We start from the raw sequence: 23,509 nt of genomic DNA, 5'->3' as shown, positions 1-23,509 counted from the left end.
CGAGCATATATGAGGGCGCTAATGTTATACCATGTTTGTGATAAATTTAATCTTCTTTGTGCCTTGTTTGAGATATATTTCTTCTTGGCTATGCCTTATTTGTTGTATGACTTGAGTAGCTTTAATCATGCTAGCGAGTATGTCTAGGCTTTTAATACTTTATTTTGACATATATATTGATGATGTACCTTACATGCGTTCTTGATCAACTTACTTGAAAAGTATGCTTAATAGTTGATTCTTGGTTATTTACTATTTATATATGTTGTTTCTTGAATATTCCTTCATTTATTGTACATTGTTCTGGGTTGAATAGGTTATGGAATTGTGTCACCTTCGTCTAAGCCTCGCTACTACCTCATCGAGGTTAGACTTGATACTTATTAAGTACACATTGATTTTGTACAAATACTATACTTCTGCATGTTTTCTTGCATGTCCCAGTGATGGTTATAGTGGCATCCAGGATGGTGCTTAACAGTTTGATTTGGAGTCTTCGTGGTGAGCTGGTATACTTGATTCGCAGCTTATGGAATCCCCTTCCTATCTATCCTACTGTTTCTTTATTTTTTTCATGACCCAAAACCATCAACCAGTCGTGATGGCTCCCAACTCACTTGCTAGGCAAGCCAACATAACAAAGCAAAGCATAATTACAGAAATAGCAGGAATAATGCAAGTATACTGTCAATAACAAAAAATAACTGCGTCGAAATACAATAATCCCCCAGAACTGGTAAATACAATGTCATGAGTTCTGATTAGAAGTACAAGTATAGAATACAAATAGCAATACTGTCTGAATGAAAATAACAATACTAAAAGAAAAGAGATGCCAGGACTGCGGTCGAAATGTAGCTCTACGTCTTCTCTCCAAAGTGCTCATAACATTACTTCACAGCTAGCTACAACCCGGTCCAACACCTGGATCTGCACAATTAAATGCAGAGTTTAGTATGAGTACAAGCGACCCTATATACTCAGCAAGTATCATAACTAACCTCGGCGAGGTACTAGAAGCAGAATTATTAATGATACTCGCTATTCACCTGAACAGTCCATAAATCTAACAAGTATCGAATAACGATGTGATCAAGTTATGAACCATAGAAAATGCCACCTTGCTGCACACGGTAACTTAACATACTACGATAAGTTAACAATCCAGCATATAAACCATATGCGTGAAAAAACAGGTAAACAACGAAGAAAATTGCAAATAATGAAGAAATGCAATAACCAAATCAAACACTGGCCAGTCTTTCCTCATCCCGTGTGTACACCATCAGGAGAGAAACATGAAAGGGTGACCATCGGGGGATGGATCCTTATCCACATGCTGCACAAACAATTCATGTGCTGCACAGACAACTCACGTGCCAATAATATCAACCACACGGATAACACACATGCCAAGAAAAACAATATCTCAGATCCGCACGGATAACTCACGTGGCTATAGTAACAATATCTGAGATCCACACGGAAAACTCACGTGCTATCATATCTCAACCGTACGGATAACTTACGTGCTGCACAGACAACTCACGTGCCAATAATACAAATATCTCTGATCTGCACGGACAATTCACGTGCTACCCATTCAATCCATATCACACAGAAAGCGGGTATACAAGATCACATGTACATGATCAATGAAAATCAAATTTCATACTCCTGGACTCGTATAAATGACATGCTAAGGAGTACGCATGTATAAAGTGTGCTATCATAGCTCAAATAAGGCAATTACATCACGAAAGTAGAAATTATTAGGTTTAATCAGGAGATACCTCGGCATAACCTCAAACATGGTTCAAATAGCTCACCAAAGAGGTACGAATAGAAAAAACATCATAGCATGAAGCTTAGAAATCAATTCAAGGCATATCATATCCTAGGCACTACCCCGGTGTACGCACATGGGCTCAACCCCACACATGTGTACCACCCATAGCACATAGCTATCACGAATAACTTAGGCAACTTATTCCTCAACTAAGTTTAGGTGAGATACTTACCTCAAGCAAACTAAATCAGTAATTTATGAAGCCATTCACACATGAATCAACCTCCGGACGGGTTGAATCTAGCCAAAATTACTTAATAGTATCAATAAAAGTCATAGAAAACAATCCCAAATAATAAAGCTTCGATCTTTAACTAAAGTCAAAAAGTCAACCCCGGGCCCGCACACCGGAACCCAGAAAAACTCATAAATTCTGAACACCTATTCCAATATGAGTCCAAATATATATGTTTCATCTAAATACAACCTCAAATCGAACCTCAAATCATCAATTTTTGCTTTAGAAAAGTTTTTACCAAATTCCACAATTTCATTACTTACATTTATCAATAAAACTCTAAAATCAAGGTTGTAATCCTGAATAATAAAAAAAATTGAGTAAAAAATATACTTACCCCAATCAAAATCATGAAAATCCCCTCCAAAATCGCTCAAATCCGACCTCTATTTGTCAAAATATGATAAAATAATCAAAACCCTCAAAATAAAATATTTAAGGGTCTGCCCAGGCATATGCATCACGATCGCGGGACCTCAATCGCAATCTCGAAGGACAAAAACTCACCAGCCCAGAAACACCTTCGCATTCACGTCCACACCCTCGTGAACGCGATGAAGAGCTCACCTCACCCTACGTGAACCCAGCCTAAACCTTGTGAGCCCGTAGGACAAACCCCTCCTAGCTCCTAGCTCCCAGCTATTTTGCGAAGACAGAGCCCTACCGCGAACGTGTAGAAGGGCTACTACCAGTTCACAAAATCCCTTCGTGAACGCGATTTCCTTGTCGCGATCGCAATGAAGGAATACATACACCAGCATCAGCAGTCTAAAACAAAGGAAAATGATCAGAAACACACCTAAGGCCCTCGGGACCCCGTCCAATAACACCAACCAATCCCAAGACATAATGCGAACCTACTCGAGGCCTCAAATCACATAAAATAACATCAAAATCATGAATCACACCTCAATTCAAACCTAAGGAACTAATCTAAATTTTCAAATTCAAAACTTAAGCCGAACATGCCTAAACAATTCAGAATGACATTAAATTTTTTGTGCAAGTCCCAAGTGACACAACAAACCTAGTCCAACTCCAGAACCACAATCTGAACTCCATATCATCAAAGTTAACTCTATCAAACCTATCAACCTTTCAAACATTCAACTTTTCAACTTTCGTCAAATAGAACCAAATCGACCTAGGAACCTCCAAACATAAATCTGGACATACGCTTGAGTCATAAATCACCATACGAACCTAGTGTAACTACGTTCGACTCTAACAACTTGAGCCTCCAACCAAGGGACTAAATGTCCAATTCAATCCAAAACTCCCTCAAAACCAAACCAATCGCCCATGCAAGTCACGTAACAACAAATTCACATATGTAATGCATCAAATAGGGGAAACATGACTAAAATACTCAAAATAACCGGCCGAGTCTTTATAATTTTAGACAGTAATTTTACATTTGAAACTTAGTTGTACTATATTTAGTTCCTCCGAACTTCGTACTACCGGGTTTTGGGAGTTTATTGTGGTATTTTTAATATTTGTTTGATGAAGGGAGACTTATTCATAATTTATATATATCATGACCGCAAATTATTTTTTATTTTTCAAGCTTTGGTTAATTATGAATGTTAGCTTACCTAGCGGGTTAGGTTATGTGCCACTACGATCTAGGGAAGATTTTGGGTTGTGACACTCTATCTATCGCATATCTCCTTTATATGCAGATTTTGTCCATTTGTATATGATTTTGACCTGGATATCTGAACAAGTATGCTTAATATCTTCGTCTTGGACTGTGCACCTTCCTCTTGAGATCCACTACATCATGGTTGTTTCATTGTTATTATATACGCTGTGAAATGCAAATATTACATATAACGAGTATCTTCTGACTAAACCTTGTTACTACTTCGTTGATGTTAGTTTGATACTTAGTGAGTAAATAGAATCGATTATACGCATATTATACTTCTTCACCTTGCGTACATATTTTGGAGATGACCTGTTGCGGAGATCGAGATTGAGCATTGAAGATCTATCAACATTCCAGTCATTAGCTACCATCTTGTTCATGGTAGCCTAGGATCTTGTATATCTATTTATTTATTTTCAACGGATGATGTATTTTTCCTTATATTAACGTTATAATCCTAATCTTAGTAGCTCATGACTTGTACTACCAGTTCTTCGTATAATTTGTATTAATTTTGCATTTTTATTTTATTATTTATTTGAAGATCTTCAGTTTGAGTTGTATTTATATTGGTTGGCTTGGCTAGCGGTTATGTTAGGTGCCATCACGATCCCGATGGGATTTGGATCGTGATATGTTGGTATCAGATGTCTAGGTTCTACGAATCATGAGCAAATTAGTAGAGTCTTGTGGATCAGTATGATGATATTCATAGTAATCTTCGAGAGTCTACATGCATCTAGGAAACTTTTCTTTCTTTCTTTCCTTATAGTGCGCCTTTATTTAGCTTGATGTCCAAATCTTCCGTTTCTTTCTATTCGAATGCGTTGATGAGAACATCTTATTAGTTTGGCACCGGCGGCTTGTGATAATGTAGCGGATGGGGTGCGAGATGTTACCTGAGACGTAGGCCAGACTAAAGGACTTGTGGCCAAGAATGGATTGCAACTTTAGCTCGGGGGACTTAGTTAAGTGAGCATGTGATTTAGTCCATACCCCACCTAAGTTTCTTTATATCTCTTCTTTATGCATCTTCCGCTTTATCATATAAGCCCACTTCAACTCTGCAGTTTTAGCCGAGCGGCTTCTTCCTTAGCCTCATTCATAGTATAAGCATCTTCAGCCGAAAGCGTTTCCAAACACTTCATTAGAAACATGAAAGAATCTTTCGTAGAACTGCAAATACGTAAGAGTATGAGAAAAAGGCATCAGCATCAGCATAGCTGGTCCAAAAATAGAAGTCCCTCCCATCTTACCCCTTATTTTCCTTCAAAATGTTGGAGACCGCAAGAAAGAGCTTTCTCTGAGCTTTGACTCCAAGATTCCATTCCTTCAAGAAGTTATCCATCTTTTTAACCGATGGAAAAATACGTTCAGTGACCTTTCAAAGAATGGCCAAATTGAAGGACTTCAAGTAAATGATAAATTAAAAGGACTGTATGGATTCTCCAACAAGTAATGGAGATTGAACAAGCGGAAAAGAAAAAGAAAAAAATGTGATGAGACAACAAAAATGAGAAAATTAAAGTTACTATCGCAAGTGAGATACATTTTCAAGCGCAGTGCGAGTTTATCATTGGGTGTTGTTCCAGCCGACAAACATCAAAAAGAGCTTAAAGCTTAATTTTGAAGTGATTTGGAGTATAATTGAGTTAAATTACATATTTGGGTTTTTCGAGTTTGTTAATTGTTTGGATTTTGGTATTATTCCAATCGATAAAAAACATGTAGAGGCTCAAAAAAGAAGTCAACTCATATACACTATTATACAATATTATATACTATTATACAAGATTGATACATTGTTTACGGATAATTGATGGATTTCTCATATCTTCTTCTTCTCCTTCTTCTTCTTTGTTTATTTTCTCTATGTTGATTTTGAGGTTGAACCGTAGGTGTACCGGTGGCTAGAAGTTATTTTCTACCGTAAACATGTATAATTGTTCTTTATACACACTCATATACTATAGATGTATTATTTAAATATTATATATATATATATATATATATGTGTGTGTGTGTAACTGTGTCTGATTTTATATAATTACATATATACCGATGTATAAGAACGTATCTATATTGTCATTATCCCATTTACCACTATGTAGAATGCATACCTGATAAACTTCCATCGAGAAAAAGGTCAATTAGGATTTTTTATTTTTTATTTTTTCTCGTACAATCTATATATAAAGTCGATTTTCTTGTTGATTTTTCTACCAAATCACGAACTTGCAGCAATTTTTTTATTTCTTCTATTTGGCACTTTGGGAAGAAATTATTTTTTGAATTTTTCGGATGTGTGGTTGTCATGCATTTTTTTTTTTCAAACACTTAACTTATCAATTCAGTTAGATTTACAAATAGAAGCAGCTATTTATATTTTAAAGAGGGAACAATAACAATAAAATATGTATAGCCAATAGGTAGTGCTCAATGCTGAGAAAATGTTACGAACTTTGTGTAATCTATCGATAGCCGAAAACATATTTAATTCTCGAATAGATTACTTTCTACGGAAATTAAAAGTCGAAAATTTAAAGGTTGAATGTACTAATCATAAGTTTGGGTTATGTTTTGTTACGACCCCAATTTCCCTCCGTAGGATGTTGTGATGACACCTAATCTCTACGACTAGGTAAGCCTAATATTTAATAATAACTTCAAAGAAATAATTCGCAGAAATACTAAAGCAAGTCTGATAAACTTATATATCCTTCTTAAATAGAATCTCAACAACACACTTCCCAACACCGGTAAAACTGAGTCATAAGCTCTACATAATAAACTAGAATGTCTACTACATCACTGTCTGAATGAAAAATGCAATAGAAAAGAAAGATAAGAGAAGGTGACTCCGAGGCCTATAGACGCCGATCAAGTATACCTTGAAGTCTCCGGATTGCAGCTAACACTCGATCGCTAATGTTTGGCATGAGCAGATGCACCTGGATCCGCACAAAGCGACGAGCATGAGCATAGTATGAGTATACTACAACAGTACGCACTAAGTATCAAGCCTAACCTCGGTAGAGTAGTGACGAGGCCAGGACAAGACACTTACTAGAACATAATAAACATAATGAAAATGTAATAACAAGAAGTAATGGAAAATAGAGAAATAAGTAACATGAAGCAAGTTAATGCTATATACTAATTAAAAGATCGTAAGCATAGAGATAACATAAAGGAAGAGACTGAAAAGAACCACAATGATCATATACAGACAATAACTGATAAAAAAAGAAAGAACAAAACAACAAGACGTGTTCCCATCAATAACGCGTTGCAACATGAGATATACAACAAAAATCGTAATGAGATACCGCCTCGTGTACAATAAGAATCACAACCGAGGTACCGCCTCGTATATAACAAGAACCACAACAGAGGTACCGCCTCGTATTCACATTTCTCAAGTTTTGTTACAATGTTTCCATATAATGTCACGTGAGCCTTACATTTAAATAGTTTTGAAAATATTTTTTCCGAAATAGCTACACGCACGTTAGCCTACCTTATGACGCTGCGTGGCTTCACGTAACTCCCTTACAAGCAGCACGCATATAAGTCCCACCTTATGCCGCTGCAAGCACATTAACCCTTATCCTTATACTGCCGCATGTGCATCAATATCACATCACAATAACAACTCGCACCACAAGTGTCCATATATCACAACTTGCCAATAATCAACAATATCAATATTTTCACATGGATCAACCACAATGTGTACAAGAATATCAACAATAACAATAAATGTAAATTTCTCAACAAGAAAGATCTCTCAATAATTAACAATTCGCCTCAATGTGATAATAGCTTTCTCAACTTCAACGCCAAAAACTCAACAATGAGGAAGATAGTATCGAACCACGATACCAAATAAGAATAACTCATAATGGAAAAGATAACGTGTAACAATGACTTCAAATAATGATAAAGAACAATGAAAGAGATAACATGTACAATATCTTCAAATAATGATAATCAACAATGAAAGAGATAACATGTAACAAGTTCAACTAAAGTATAAGAGCAAATTATCAAGTAGGATGTAGTACAAGTGCTAACAAAGTCATTTAAGGCATGTAAGGATAGAGTAACACAAGTAAGAATATATTGACTATGAGAATTTGGAACATGATATGATAATTCAATTAAAGCATGGAAAGAGTCTAAGTAGTCTAAACCGCTCAAATATCACATACAACCTGTGTACTCACTCGTCACCTTGCGTACACGGCTTTCACATAGCAAAAATGACACAATCAATCCCAAATCCTAAGGGATAGTTCTTCCATACAAAGTTAGGCAAGAAACTTACCTCAACTAGTCCAATTCCACACTCAGAAATAGCATTTTCTCTAAAATTCACCTCCACACGGGTCAAATCTAACCAAAATCGACTTAATATCATCAAACAATGCAAGGGAAATCAATTACAATAGATAAAGCTATGATATTTACACCTTTTCCAAAAAGTCAACAAAAGTCAATCTGAGGCTCGCTCGGTCAAAGCTCGGTCAAATACCTCAACTAGTCCAATTCCACACTCAGAAATAGCATTTCCTCTAAAATTCACCTCCACATGGGTCAAATCTAACCAAAATCGACTTAATATCATCAAACAATGCAAGGGAAATCAATTACAATAGATAAAGCTATGATATTTACACTTTTTTCAAAAAGTCAACAAAAGTCAATCTGAGGCTCGCTCGGTCAAATCCCGGGTCCAAGGGTAGATTCCCACTACCCCTAATCCCACTAGTCCATATATGTTATTAGTTTCATAATCCGAGTTTAAATCGACTCTCAAAACTGGAATTCTAATTTTTTTTAAAACTTGACAAAGTTCCACAATTATTACTTTGATTCACATGATTTTGATCTTACAATATATGATATATTGAGGAAATATAGTTGGGAATAGATTATAATCATTTACCCAAAGTTTGTAGATAAAAATATCTTCTCTAAATCGCCTCCTACCGAGTCTAGGGTTCAAAAATGAGAATATGATATGAAATCCCGACTTTCTAATATTTTGTTCAGTTGCAGGTGTCGCAATTGCGACACTGGGTTCGCAATTGCAAAGCAAATCTCGCAAATGCGGCCACTGACCTACCTACAGGGACATCGCAATTACGACAAATGGGTTCGCATATGCGAGCCCTGTCCCTTCGCAAAAGCGACACTTTGGTCGCTAATTCGAGCTACCCAAAATCCTGAGCTAATTCACAATTGCGAGCCAGGCATCACAATTGCGAGCTAGGTATCGCAATTGCATTACCATAGGCCCCCCTCCTATGCTCGCAATTGCGAACATGGTGTTAGCAAATGCAATACTTGAGGCATCAGCACACCATATCTTGTATTTCAGTCCAAAACCTTCCAAAACATGTCCGAAACTTATCCGAGCCCCCGGGGCTCCAAATCAAATATCCACACAAGTCTAAAAACATCATATATAAAAATAACATCTAAAATTACGAATCGAACACTAAAACACATAAGTTTCAAAGTAAAGTTCAAAAACTACTAGAATTGCAACTAAGCGTCCGAATCATATCAATTCAACTCCAAATGATGCCAAATTTTACAGACAAGTTTTAAATAGCAAAATGGACCTATTTCAAGTCCCAAGATCAAATTCCGAAATCTATAGCTAAAAGTCAACCTATGGCCAAACTTTTCAAATTGCCAAATTTCGGCCAAATAATTCGCCTCACTGTGATAATGGCTTTCACAACTTCAACACCAATAACTCAACAATGAGGAAGATAGTATCGAACCATGATACCAAATAAGAATAACTCATAATGAAAAAGATAACGTGTAACAATAACTTCAAATAATGATAATGAATAATGAAAGAGATAACATGTACAATAACTTCAAATAGAGATAATCAACAATGAAAGAGATAACATGTAACAAGTTCAACTAAAGCATAAGAGCAAATTATCATGTAGGATGTAGAACAAGTGCTAACAAAGTCATTTAAGGCATGTAAGGATAGAGTAACACAAGTAAGAATAGATTGACTATAAAAATTTGGAACATGATATGACAATTCAATTAAAGCATGGACAGAGTCTAAGTAGTCAAAACCGCTCAAATACCACATACAACCCGTGTACCCACTCGTCACCTTGCGTACACGGCTTTCACATAGCAGAAATGACACAATCAATCCCAAATCCTAAGGGATAGTTCTCCCATACAAAGTAAACTTACCTCAACTAGTCCAATTCCACACTCGAAAATAGCATTTCCTCTAAAATTCACCTCCATACGGGTCAAATCTAACCAAAATCGACTTAATATCATCAAACAATGCAAGGGAAATCAATTACAATAGATAAAGCTATGATCTTTACACTTTTTTCTAAAAAGTCAACAAAAGTCAATTCGAGGCTCGCTCGGTCAAATCCCGGGTCCAAGGGTAGATTCCCACTACCCCTAATCCCACTAGTCCATATATGTGATTAGTTTAAAAATCCGAGTTCAAATCGACTCTCAAAAATGGAATTCGTATTTTTTAAAAACTTGACAATGTTCCACAATTTTTACTTTGATTCACATGATTTTGATGTTAAAATATATTATATATTGAGAAAATATTGTTAGGAATAGATTATAATCATTTACCCAAAGTTTGTAGATGAAAATCTCTTCTCCAAATCGCCTCCTACCGAGTCTAGGGTTTAAAAAAAATGAGAGAATATGATATGAAATCCCGACTTTCTAACATTTTTTTCAGTTGCAGGTGTCGCAATTGCGACACTGGATTCGCAATTGCGAACCCTCACAATCGCGAAGCAAATCTCGCAAATGCGGCCACTGACCAATCTACAGGGACATCGCAATTGCGACAAATAGGTTCGCGAATGCGAACCCTGTCCCTTCGCAAAAGCGACACTTTGGTCGCTAATGCGAGCTACCCAAAATCCCGAGCTAATTCACAATTGCGAGCCAGGCATCGCAATTGCGAGATAGGTATCGCAATTGCGATACCTGAGGCCCCCCTCCTAAACTCGCAATTGCGAACCTGGTGTTAGCAAATGCGATACTTGAGGCATCAGCACACCAAATCTTGTATTTCAGTTCAAAACCTTCCACAATATGTCTGAAACTTATCCGAGCCCCCGGGCCTCCAAATCAAACATCCACACAAGTCTAAGAACATTATACGAACTCGCTCGCGCGATCAAAATATAAAAATAACATGTAAAACTACGAATCAAACACTAAAATGCATAGGTTTTATGTCACGACCCAAGTTCTCTCTTCATTAACCGTCGTGACGGCACCTAGTCTCTACGATTAGGTAAGGCTAATACTTTCGTGGAAATGAAACGAAAACATTAAATTCAATAACTAACTGTAGCAATAACACCATAACTGAATACCATGCCGCTTGGCATGTACAATAACAAACTCCTCAGTATACTACATAGCATTCCCAAAACCCAGAATATCATAAGTCACAAGCTACAGAAAGAGAACAATGTTTCTATATTCCAGAATCTAATAAAAGAAATACAAGAAGTGTTTGACATGGGGAAGAGTAGATAGGGACTCCGAGGTCTACGGACGCGGCAGATATACCTTGAAGTCTCTACAGCTGCCTCACCTTAATGATAATGTGGCTGATAAGCAATACCTGGATCTGCACACGAAAAACATGGGCAGGGAAGGGCATGAGTACACCACAACGGTACTCAGTAAGTGCCAAGCCTAACCTCGGTCGAGTAGTGACGAGATCAGGTCAGGGCCCTACTAGTATGCATAAAATAAACTAAGACATAATGAAATATTACAGTAAAAATAATTACTAAAATATAACAAGAATGAAATCATAGCAAGTCAACAGCTCAGTACACAGAAATAACAAACAGGGGATCTCCCAGGATACCGTCCTGTAGTCCCAAAGTAAATATGCAGAGCAGGGGAGGGGGGGATCTACCGGAATACCGTTCCGTAGTCCCAAAATAAATATGCAGAGTAGGGGGGATCTACCAGAATACAATTCCGTAGTCCCAAAGTAAATATGCAGAGCAAGGGGATCTACCGGAATACCGTTCCGTAGTCCCAAATTAAATATGCATAGCAGAGGGATCTACCGGAATAAAGTTCCGTAGTCCCAAAGTAAATATGCATTCCAAACAAAAGAAATACAACTACATCACGAAATCTTACGATTTAAATTTGTACCAGTCAAGGAAGAAATAGGAAATTCACTAAGCATGCTGCACATAGTTCACATAAGCAATTAAGACACATAGACATGCTGTTCTAGACTAAACAGGATAAATTCATATGCTAGTGTAGCTCAGTTTAAGGAAGACAGTCATTTTACTTAATGAGAACGGAGTTTTGCAAAAATAAACTGTGTACGCACTCGTCAGCTCACGTACACGGCGCTCATATATCAAAAGCAGTACCAAATCATAAGGGGAGTTCCCCCACACAAGGTTAGGCAAACCACTTACCTCGAACCAGCTCAATCAATTAGTCACAATGCCTTTCCCACGAATATCCGGCTCCTAGTGGCCCAAATCTAGCTAAAATCAATTACATAGCATAAATATAACTACAAGAAACTAATCTAGCTAGTGAAATCAAAGCTAACGCACGAAATTGAAAAATCGCTCAAAAAGCCTCCCCGGGACCACGTCTCAGAATCGGGTAAAAGTTACCAAATATGAACACCCATTCACTCACGAGTCCAACCATACCAAATTCACTCAAATCCGATACCAAAATCTCGATCAAAACCCCAAAATTTGGTCTAAGAATGTTTCTCAATATTTCCCAATTTTTTACCCCAAATGCGAAATTAAATGATAAAATAATGATAGATTAGTGGGTTATAACCATAAAGGAGTTAGGAATTATTACCCAATGACTTCTTATGAAAATCTCTCGAAGTTTCGTCTTCTACCAAGCTCCCAATTCATTTTTGTGATATGAACTCAAAACCCTCGTTTTTGAACTTTAAATTCTGCCGAGGTATGCCCTTCTTCGCGAACGCGGTCAAAGCCTCGCGTTCGCGAAGCACAAGCTGCTTCAAACTAAAATATACTCATCGCAAATGCGATGCACCGGTCGCTAACGTGAAGCTCAACTAACCTGACCTTACGCGAATGCGGGACATTCATCGCGAACACGTAAGCTATCATGCCTGGAACCCATCTGACCGTTGACTCTACGTGAACGCGAGGTCCTTATCGCGAACGCGTAGCCTTAGTGTTCCATACCTTCGCGAACGGGGGAATAACATCGCGAACGCGAAGAACAACTTAGCTGCCCTTCCCAGATGCTCGATGCGATCGCGAGACCTCTCTTGCGAACGCGATGAAGGATTGTCTGCAACAAAAACACTAGAAAATATACTATCTATCAAGTCCAAAAACTAGCCCGTTAAGCACCCGAAACTCACCTGAGGCCCCTAGGACCTCAACCAAACATACTAACCAATCCTAAAACACAATACGAACTTAGTCGAGCCCTCAAATTACATCAAACAATGCTAAAATCACGAATTACCCTCCAATTCAATCTTAAAGAACTTGAAACTTCAAAATTTTACAATCGATACCGAAACTTATGAAACCACGTCCGATTGACCCCTAATTTTGCACACAAGTCATATTCAACACTACGAACCTACTCCAACTTCCGGGATAGAAATCTGACCCCGATATCAAAAATTCCACTACCGACCCAAAACTCCAAAAATTCTACTTTTGCCACTTCAAGCCTAAATGAGTTACGGACCTCCAAAATACAATTCGGACACACCCCTAAGCCCAAAATCACCCAACGGAGCTAACGGAATTCCATTCCTGAGCCGTCTTCACAGTGTTCCACCTACGGTGCCAATTCTAAGGCTTAAACCTCCATTTAGGGACTAAGTGTCCCAAAACACTCCAAAAAACCAAAATGAAACCTCCCGGCAAGTCACAATAGTAGAAATAGATATGGGAGAAGCAGTTAATAGGGGATCGGGGCTCTAACCGTCAAAATGACCAGCCGGGTCGTTACATCCTCCCCCTCTTAAAACAATCATTCGTCCTCGAATGAGCATAGAGACATACCTGAAGTGGTAAAAAGATGAGGATAATGTTGCGCATATCCTGCTCGGTCTCCCAAAGCGCCTCCTTGACCGGCTGACCTCGCCACTGAACCTTTGCTAATGCAATCTTCTTTGACCTCAACTTTTGAACCTTTCTGTCCACATAGCCACTAGCTCCTCAACATAGGATAGATCCTTGCCCAACTGGACTGAGCTGAAAGCCAACACGTGAGACGGATCGCCGTGATACGTCCGGAGCATCGAAACATGAAATACCGGATTAACTCCTGCTAGGATGGGATGTAAGGCAAGCTCATAAACAACCTCCCTAACTCGCCGTAACACCTCATAGGGGCCAATAAACCTTGGGCTCGGCTTACCCTTATTTCTAAACCTCATAACGCCCTTCATAGGCAAAACCCGGAGCAAGACTCGCTCTCCAACCATGAATGCCACATCGCAAACATTCCGATCCGCATAACTCTTCTGTCTGGACTGGGCTATGCGAAGTCTGTCCTGAATCACCTTAACCTTCTCCAAAGCGTCCTGAACCAACTCTGTGCCCAATAACCTAGCCTCGCCCGGCTCGAACCAACCTACTGGGGACCGACACCGCCTACCATACAGAGCCTCATACGGTGCCATTTGAATGCTGGAATGCTAACTGTTGTTGTAGGCAAACTCCGCAAGGGGCAAGAACTGATCCCAAGAACCTCCAAACTCCATCACACATACACGAAGCATATCCTCAAGAATCTGAATAGTGCGCTCGGACTGTCCATCCGTCTGAGGGTCAAATGTTATGCTCAACTCCACTCGAGTACCCAACTCACGCTGTACGGCCCTCCAAAACCGTGATGTAAACTGCGTACCCCGGTCAGAGATGATAGATACCGACACGCCATGAATCCTGACAATCTCGCGGATATAAACTTGAGCCAGCTGCTCAGAGGAATAAGTAGTCATCACAGGAATGAAATGAGCTGACTTGGTCAGCCTATCCACAATCACCCAAATTGCATCAAACCTCCGCTGAGTCCATGGGAGTCCAACAACGAAATCCATAGTGATCCACTCCCATTTCCATTCCGGAATCTCCAACTTCTGAAGGAACCCACTTGGTCACTGATGCTCATACTTCACCTGCTGGAAATTTTGGCACCGAGCCACATACTCCACTATGTACTTCTTCATTCTCCTCCGCCAGTAATGCTGCCTCAGGTCCTTATACATCTTCGCGGCACCCGGATGAATAGAGTACCGCGAACTGTGAGCCTTCTAGAGAATCAACTCATGCAAACCATCTACATTGGGCAAACATAGCCTGCCCTGCATCCTCAATGCACCATCATCTCCAATAGTGACTTCCTTAGAATCACCGTGCTGGATCGTGTCCTTAAGGACAAGTAGATGAGGGTCATCATACTGATGCTCCCTGATACGATCATAAAGAGAAGACCGAGAGACCACACAAGCCAATACTCAACTCGGCTCAGAAATATCCAATCTTACAGACTGGCTGGCTAAGGCCTGAACATCCAATGCCATATGCCTCTCTGCTGCTGGTAGATATGCTAAACTCCCCAAACTCTCTGCCTGACGAGTCAAAGCATCGGCCAAAACATTGGCCTTCCCGGGATGGTACAAAATGGTAATTCCATAATCCTTAAGCAGCTCTAACCACCTCCTCTGATGCAAATAAATATCCTTCTGCTTGAACAGATGCTGCAAACTCCGGTCATCAGTGCAGATCTCACAAGGAACGCCGTACAATTAGTGCCTCCAAATCTTCAAGGCATGAACAATAACTACTAGCTCAAGGTCGTAGATAGGATAGTTCTTTTCATGCACCTTCAGCTGTCTGGATGTGTAGGCAATCACTCTAGGGTCCTGCATCAACACCGCACCGAGGCCAACTCGTCACAATAAACTGTATAAGAACCCGAACCTGAAGGCAATACCAATAATGGGGCTGTAGTTAAAGCAGTCTTGAGTTTCTGAAAGCTCTCCTCACACTCCTCTGTCCACCTGAATGGAGCACCCTTCTGGGTCAGCCTGGTCATAGGTGCTGCAATAGATGAGAATCCCTCTAGAAAGCGACAGTAATACCCCGCCAAACCAAGAAAACTACGGATCTCCATAGCCGATGACGGTCTAGTCCAACTCTGCACTACTTCCACCTTCTTCGGAACCACCTTGATCCCATCACCCGATACTACATGACCAAGAATGCCACTTAGTCTAGCCAAAACTCACACTTAGAAAATTTTGCATATAACTTCTTTTCTCTCAAGGTCTGAAGCACCGTCCTCAGATGCTGCTCATGATCCTCCCGACTCTGGGAGTATACCAGAATGTTGTCAATAAACACAATGACGAATGAGTCAAGATAAGGCCAGAACACACTGCGCATCAAGTGCATAAAAGCTGCTGGGGCATTAGTCAGCACAAAAGACATCACAAGGAACTCGTAGTGACCTTACCGAGTCCTGAATGTAGTCTTCGGGATGTCTGGCTCCCGAATCTTCAACTGATGATAGCCTGAACGTAAGTCAATCTTGGAAAACACTCTGGCACCCTGTAACTGATCAAATAATTCATCAATACGAGGTAATGGATACATGTTCTTCACTGTGACTTTGTTCAACTGGCGGTAATCAATACACATCAGTATAGAACTATCATTCTTCTTCACAAATAAGACAGGAGCACCCCAAGGTGACATACTGGGCCGAATGAAGCCCTTATCAAGAAACTCCTATAACTGCTCCTTCAACTCCTTCAACTCAGGATGAGCCATACGGTATGGAGAAATAGAGATGGGCTGGGTGCCCGACAACAAATCAATGCCGAAATCAATATCTCTGTCGGGCGGCATGCCAGGAAGATCAGCTAGAAACACATCAGGGAAATCCCTCACTACTGGTACTGACTCAACTGTAGGGGTATCAATACTGACATCTCTCACATAGGCTAGATACGCATCACACCCCTTCTCAACCATTCACTGAGCTTTAAGAAATGAAATAACTCTACTGGGAGTGTAATCTAAAGTACCCCTCCACTCTAATCGCGGTAAACCTGGTATAGCCAGCATCACGGTCTTGGAGTGATAATCAAGAATAGCATAATGGGGCGACAACCAGTCCATGCCCAAGATAACATCAAAATCTACCATGCTGAGCAATAATAAATCGGCTCTGGTCTCAAAATCACTAAGAATAATCAAACACGACCGATAAACATGGTCCACAACAAGAGAATCTCCCACAGGAGTAGACACCTAAATAGTGGAACTCAAAGAATCCCAAGATATGCCCAAATACGGGGCAAAATAAGAGGACACATAAGAATATGTAGAGCCTGGGTCAAATAATACCTGTAATGACAGAATCAGAAGCAACTGCCTCTGTACGAGTAGGAAGGGCATAATATCTGGCCTGGTCTCCCCCTCTAGGGCGACCTTTACCTCCCCGACCTCCACCTCGAGTTGGCTGAGCAGGTGGGGTGGCAGCTGGTGCTGTAATCATAGCCTAAGGACCCGGTGGAGCACGCTGTGGCTGAGAAGTCTTTGGAGGTGCACCCCTCCTAAGTCTGGGGCAATTCCTCACCATATGGCGAGTGTCTCCACACTCAAAATAACATCGCTACTGATGTGGATGTGGGAAATCTGCGGTACAGATACCTTGAGACCCATGAATACCTGAAATAATGTGCGAAGCCTGAAACGCAAACTGAATTGACTGACCCACAAAACCTCTACCATGCTGTACCCTGCCTCCAAAATAAGGACCAGTGGATCTCTCTAGTCTACGAGGTCTCCTCGCCTCCCTGTACTCTCTCTCCTGACCTCTTCTATCCTCTCTCGCCTGGACCCACCTGTCTTCTACCCGGCAAGCGATCCCTACCACCTGCTGAAATGGGACCACAGGCTGTGTCGCCATGACACCTGGAACCTGACCAACATGAACTCGCTGCTCTGGAGTGTGGGCGGCAGGAGTCTGGGTCCCTCCCCCGGTCTGTGAAATAGCTGGTAAACCCGAATCAACCCCGCTTGAACCAATGTACCAAACATGCTCATTAACTGTGCTAAGGTCTCCTGAAGTGCTGGAGTAGTAATAGTAGGCGTATTAGGTGCCTGTGCTCCGACTGGAGCTGCTGGTGGCTCGTCTGTAGTAGCTCGCTCGGGTGCTCTGGCTGCACCACATAGGCGTCTTCGGTCTCTATCCCGTCCCTGGCCTCTGACGGCTCTAGTAGGGGGCGCGGGTACCTGGTCATCTCCAGTGGCACGTGTCCTCAACATCTATGAGAGAATAGAAGACAGAAGTTTAGAATTTCTAGGTCAATAATCCCGCACGACAAGGAATCAAATGAAGTGGAATTTTCCTAACAGTTCCATAGCCTCCTGAAGATAAGTACAGACATCTCCGTACCGATCCGCGAGACTCTAATAAACCGGCTTGTGACTCACGACTCCTATGAACCTAGAGCTCTGATGCCAATTTGTCACGACCCAAGTTCTCCCTACTTAAACCGTCGTGATGGCACCTTGTCTCTACGACTAGGTAAGCCTAACACTTTCGCAGAAATGAAACGAAAACATTAAATCGAACAACTAACTATAGTAATAACACCATAACTGAATACCATACTGCTTGGCATGTACAATAACCAACTCCTCATTATACTACATAGCATTCCCAAAACCCATAATATATTACATAGCTACAGAAAGAGAACAATGTTTCTATATTCCAGAATCTAACAAAAGAAATACAAGAATTATTTGACATGGGGAAGAGTAGATAGGGACTCTGAGGTCTGCGGACGCGACAGATATACCTTGAAGTCGCTACAGCTGCCTCGCCTCACTGATAATGCGGCTGATAAGCAGTACCTGGATCTGCACATGAAAAACATGTGCAGGGAAGGGCATGAGTACACCACAACGATACCCAGTAAGTGCCAAGCCTAACCTCGGTCGAGTAGTGACGAGATCAGGTCAGGGGCCTACTGGTATATATAAAATAAACTAAGACAGAATAAAATATTGCAGTAAAAATAAGTACTAAAATTTAACAAGAATGAAATTATAGTAAGTAAACAGCTCAGTACACAGAAATAACAACAGGGGATCTCCCAGGATACAGTCCCGTAGTCCCAAAGTAAATATGCAGAGGAGGGAGGGATCTTGTCACGCTCCAAAACCGAAGAGCGCAACCGGCGCTCAACCGAGTAAAACCCGTTCGAGCAAGCATATTAGATTCTTTCTACCCAATTCACCCATGATCAAGAAAAGACTTGATTTCATAAATTGTACAGCACGAAGTTCATACACATGATGCTAAATCATTTGATTATCCATTGCGCCTTTAAGTCTCAAAATACATATTTATTATAGTTCGAATGGAACAAGTGATCAAACACAACATAACTGGTTTAACATTCCGAACACCCATATACAACCTACATAGCGTCTACGGAGCCTCTAAAGATACAAAAGAGAGTAAAGAAGGTGCCGGCAACAAGGCCCCGGCTATACCTCAAAAAGAGACCACAATATAAACAAAAGGTAGAATACATGACCCCTGAATGAAATGGGGCTCACCGAGTCTGCTGAGAAGATGATGATGTACCACTAACTGCGATCAACACTGTCTGCTATGTAACCACCTGCATCCATTTAAAGATGCAGCGCCGCCGGCAAAAGGGACGTTAGTACCGTCGAATAGTACTAGTATGTAAAGCTAAAACACCATCTTAATAGAATGGACAATAATACAAGGGGGAAATAGTCATGAGTTCAATAGGAGCTTCAAAACAATACTAAAACATCAAGTAAGGATCACATAAGTTCTCATGTCAATTTCCATCTTATTAGGTTAGGTAATCTTTTGTGCAATATGCCACAATCCACAATACCACCATGTTCTTACACGGAGTCCAATCTCGACCCGATCGGCTAGGTCATCTCATTTGAGACATCAGCCATATCCATAATTCCAATTATCATTTCCAACACAGTTACCACCATGTGTGCGGCATAGCATCCGATCGCGTCCCGATCGGCTAGGTCATCTCACTTGAGACATCAGCCATTTTCAAAATTCCATCCACAATACAATCGTATTCTTACACGGAGTCCGATATCGGCCCGATCGGCTAGGCCATCTCACTTGATACATCAACCATTTTAACAATTTAATCCACAATAGCACCGTGTTCTTACACGGAGTCCGATCTTAGCCCGATTGGCTAGGCCATCTCACTTGAGACATCGACCATTTTCTGTCAATCATTTCACGTAGTACTTCTTTCATATACTTTCAATTCATTGGCACTAGTGATTTCAATTACAAAGTCATTCTTGGCACTTGGCCATATTTCATATTTCCAGTCCCCTTTTTCTACATTCAAATATCATTATCATTATCCTCAACAATAAGGCTTCCCATTCAAGACATTAGATTCACATATGAGCAGGTTTGAGAATCTTAGGCACATAGAGGCTTTTCATACAATTTGGCACAACAACCTTCATTTCGATCTTGACATGAAGTCTTAACATTCCTAACAGATATTCCACATTTTGAACAATTTCTCAAATGGCAAGATGACATTATGAAGCATTTAGAATGAACATTGAAAAAACATCCTTCAACACAACCATATTAGGAATAGCCAATTCAATAATGATCAAGGACTTACTCCACTTACATGAACACATTGGGATTTGATTCTAAGACGAAGGGGTTTAGCCAACATACCTCAATGGAGCTTCCTTAAACTCTAAAATGATCCGGAATTCATAGCACCTTAAATCTATTTTGGAAATATAACAAGTTGAACCAAAATTAAGAAGATGAACATGGTTTTAGCGCACTTGAGCATATTATCAAACACTATGTGTGCATCAATGTTTTTAAGCCCCCTTTATGAAGGGTTACATCTTTCCCCAACCCATTTTCTACCATGTTTAACTCACAACCTCCACACATACTTCAAGGATACATGCATGCAAGACAACAACCCTCACACCCAATAATTATCTTGCTAATTACCCATTTCTAGACAAAATTCAAAATTGAGGGTTAGGGTGTAGAATCTTACCTCTAAGGAAGAAGACCTAGGTTCCTCTCTTGATAATCTTCAAGGTTTTAAATGAGAGTTGATGAGCAATTTTGATGAATATTCACTTCTCCCTCTAGGACACTCTCTCTCTCACTCTCAAAATATGAGAAAATATGTTCAAAATGGTCCAAGGTAGGTGTTTTAACGGAATAGGGTCGCGTTTAAAACATAGGAAAATGGATACTCCAAAATTCTGGATCTTGCTATAGACCTGGCCTTGCAATCTTGGTAACGATATACAGACCTGGCCTCGTGAGGGTTATAGCCTGGTCTAGCGTGCTACAGACCTGGCCTCACGAGCTCTTTAGTGAGCTACAGGCTAGCCTTTGGTATTTGAACATAACTTCTTGTATGAATGTCCAAATAACGAACGGTTTGAAGCAATAGAAACTAGACTCAAAGGGCTTTAATATGATAAGTAGATCACCTCATAAGTCATTATAGTTTGGTAGCAGCATGCATTTGAAGTAGGATCTTGTGCGAATTGAGACATCCTTTCCACTTAATGTATCCTACTTATTCCACACGAATTCTTTCCATTCACAAAACTCCTTAGGATGATTCAACACACCTTAAACATATACTTTTCATTTCAAAATAATGTGGTTCTATCCTATGGGTCTCCTTTAATACTCTAACATATTATTCCCAAATACCGTTGGCGTACTTTAAAATATTAAATCATTAGAAAATATTTTAACAGGGCCTTACATTCTCCCCCGCTTAGGATCATTCGTCCTCGAATGAGGAATAGAGTCCGTCCCCAAACACTTAACATAACACAACTCTTCTTTTTTCGCACATCTCAAACTCCCAAATTTGACTAACTCCAAAAACAATTTTCAGAAATTTCGGCAGAGTCTCCTCTGTATTTGGGCCTATCCACGTGTCAGAGAACCTCATAAACTAATCCTAACAACATATACATAATCCAACGAAGCAACATAATATGCAACAACACCAACTTTGTCCTTAAAAGCAATACATTACCGGAAAGGAACACCCTTAGCATAAATTGTACAAGTGACATACAATTCATAGGGAACAATTTCATAAAAATGATTACATAGCTATTCAAACAAATGAGGGTACTTCTTCTTCATTTCTTCTTCGGCCTCCCAAGTGTCCTCTTCAACCTGCCAGTGTCGCCATAACACTTTCACAGAGGCGATATCTTTATTTCTTAGCTTTCGGACTTGCCTAACAAGAATAGAAAATGGAATTTCTTCATAAGTCAATTCCTCGTTAATCTCAATAGTTTCAACCGGAACAATGAGTGTCGGGTCTCCAACTACTTTCTTCAACATAGAAACATGAAATACTGGGTTCACTAATGACATCTCAGGTAGTAGCTCAAGTTTGTACGCCACTTGACCAATCCTATGAATGATTCTGTACGGTCCGACATACCTTGGACTCAATTTTCTTTTTCTTTTTCTTTTTTTTATTTTTTTTTACCAAATCGCATTACACCCTTCATGGGAGAAACCTTCAAGAATATCCAATCATCTTCTTTGAACTTTAAATTCCTACGCCGAACATCCGAATAGGACTTCTGACTACTCTAAGAAGTCTTCAACCTCTCCTTAATGATTTTAACTTTTTCTATAGACTGATGCACGAGGTCTGGCCATATTAACTCTGCTTCCCCAATTTCAAACCACCCAATGGGAGATTTACATCTCCTACCATATAAAGCCTCGAACGGTGCCATCTAAATGCTAGCGTTATAGCTATTGTTCTAGGCAAATTATATGAGTGGCAAATGATCATCCCAACTACCTTTGAAGTCTAGAACACAAGCGCGCAACATATCCCCAAGCGTCTGAATAGTCCGCCCTGCCTGCCCGTTAGTTTCTGGATGAAAGGTTGTACTAAGATTCAACTGAGTACCCAAATCTTGCTGAAATTTCTTCCAAAACTTAGCAGTGAATTGTGCTCCCCGGTCAAAAATGATGGAAACCGGAGTGCCATGTAGCCTGACTATTTCTTTGATATACAACTAAGCATATTGTTCCATTGTATCGGTAGCCTTAACCGGCAAGAAGTATGCTGATTTCGTGAGTCGATCCACAATCACCCAAATCAAGTCGAACTTATGAGGAGTACGAGGTAATCCTACCACAAAGTCCATATTAATCATTTCCCACTTCCACATTGGAGTTTCTATGTTCTATGCCAACCCACCGAGCCTTTGGTGTTTGGCCTTCACTTGCTGACAATTTAGACATTTTCCCACAAAGTCGCTACCTTCCTCTTCATATCATTCCTCCAGAAGACTTCCTTAAGATCATGATATATTTTTGTAGAACCCGGGTGCACAAAATGCCTAGAAGTGTGAGCCTCTGTCATGATTCTTTTTCGGAGACCATCTACATTTGGAACACATAGACGCTCTTGGTACCTTAGTGTACCATCACCCATGCCAAGAGAAAAGGCCATGGTCTTATGTTTATGTATCCCCTCTTTCAATTTCACCAACAATGGATCGTTGTATTGCTTCTCTTTGACTTCCACAACAAGCGATGATTCAGCCCTATTTTGCATAAT

This window comes from Nicotiana tabacum, chromosome 23 (assembly GCF_000715075.1).
Source record: "Nicotiana tabacum cultivar K326 chromosome 23, ASM71507v2, whole genome shotgun sequence".
NCBI lineage: Eukaryota > Viridiplantae > Streptophyta > Magnoliopsida > Solanales > Solanaceae > Nicotiana > Nicotiana tabacum.
This window is presented reverse-complemented; position numbering follows the sequence as displayed.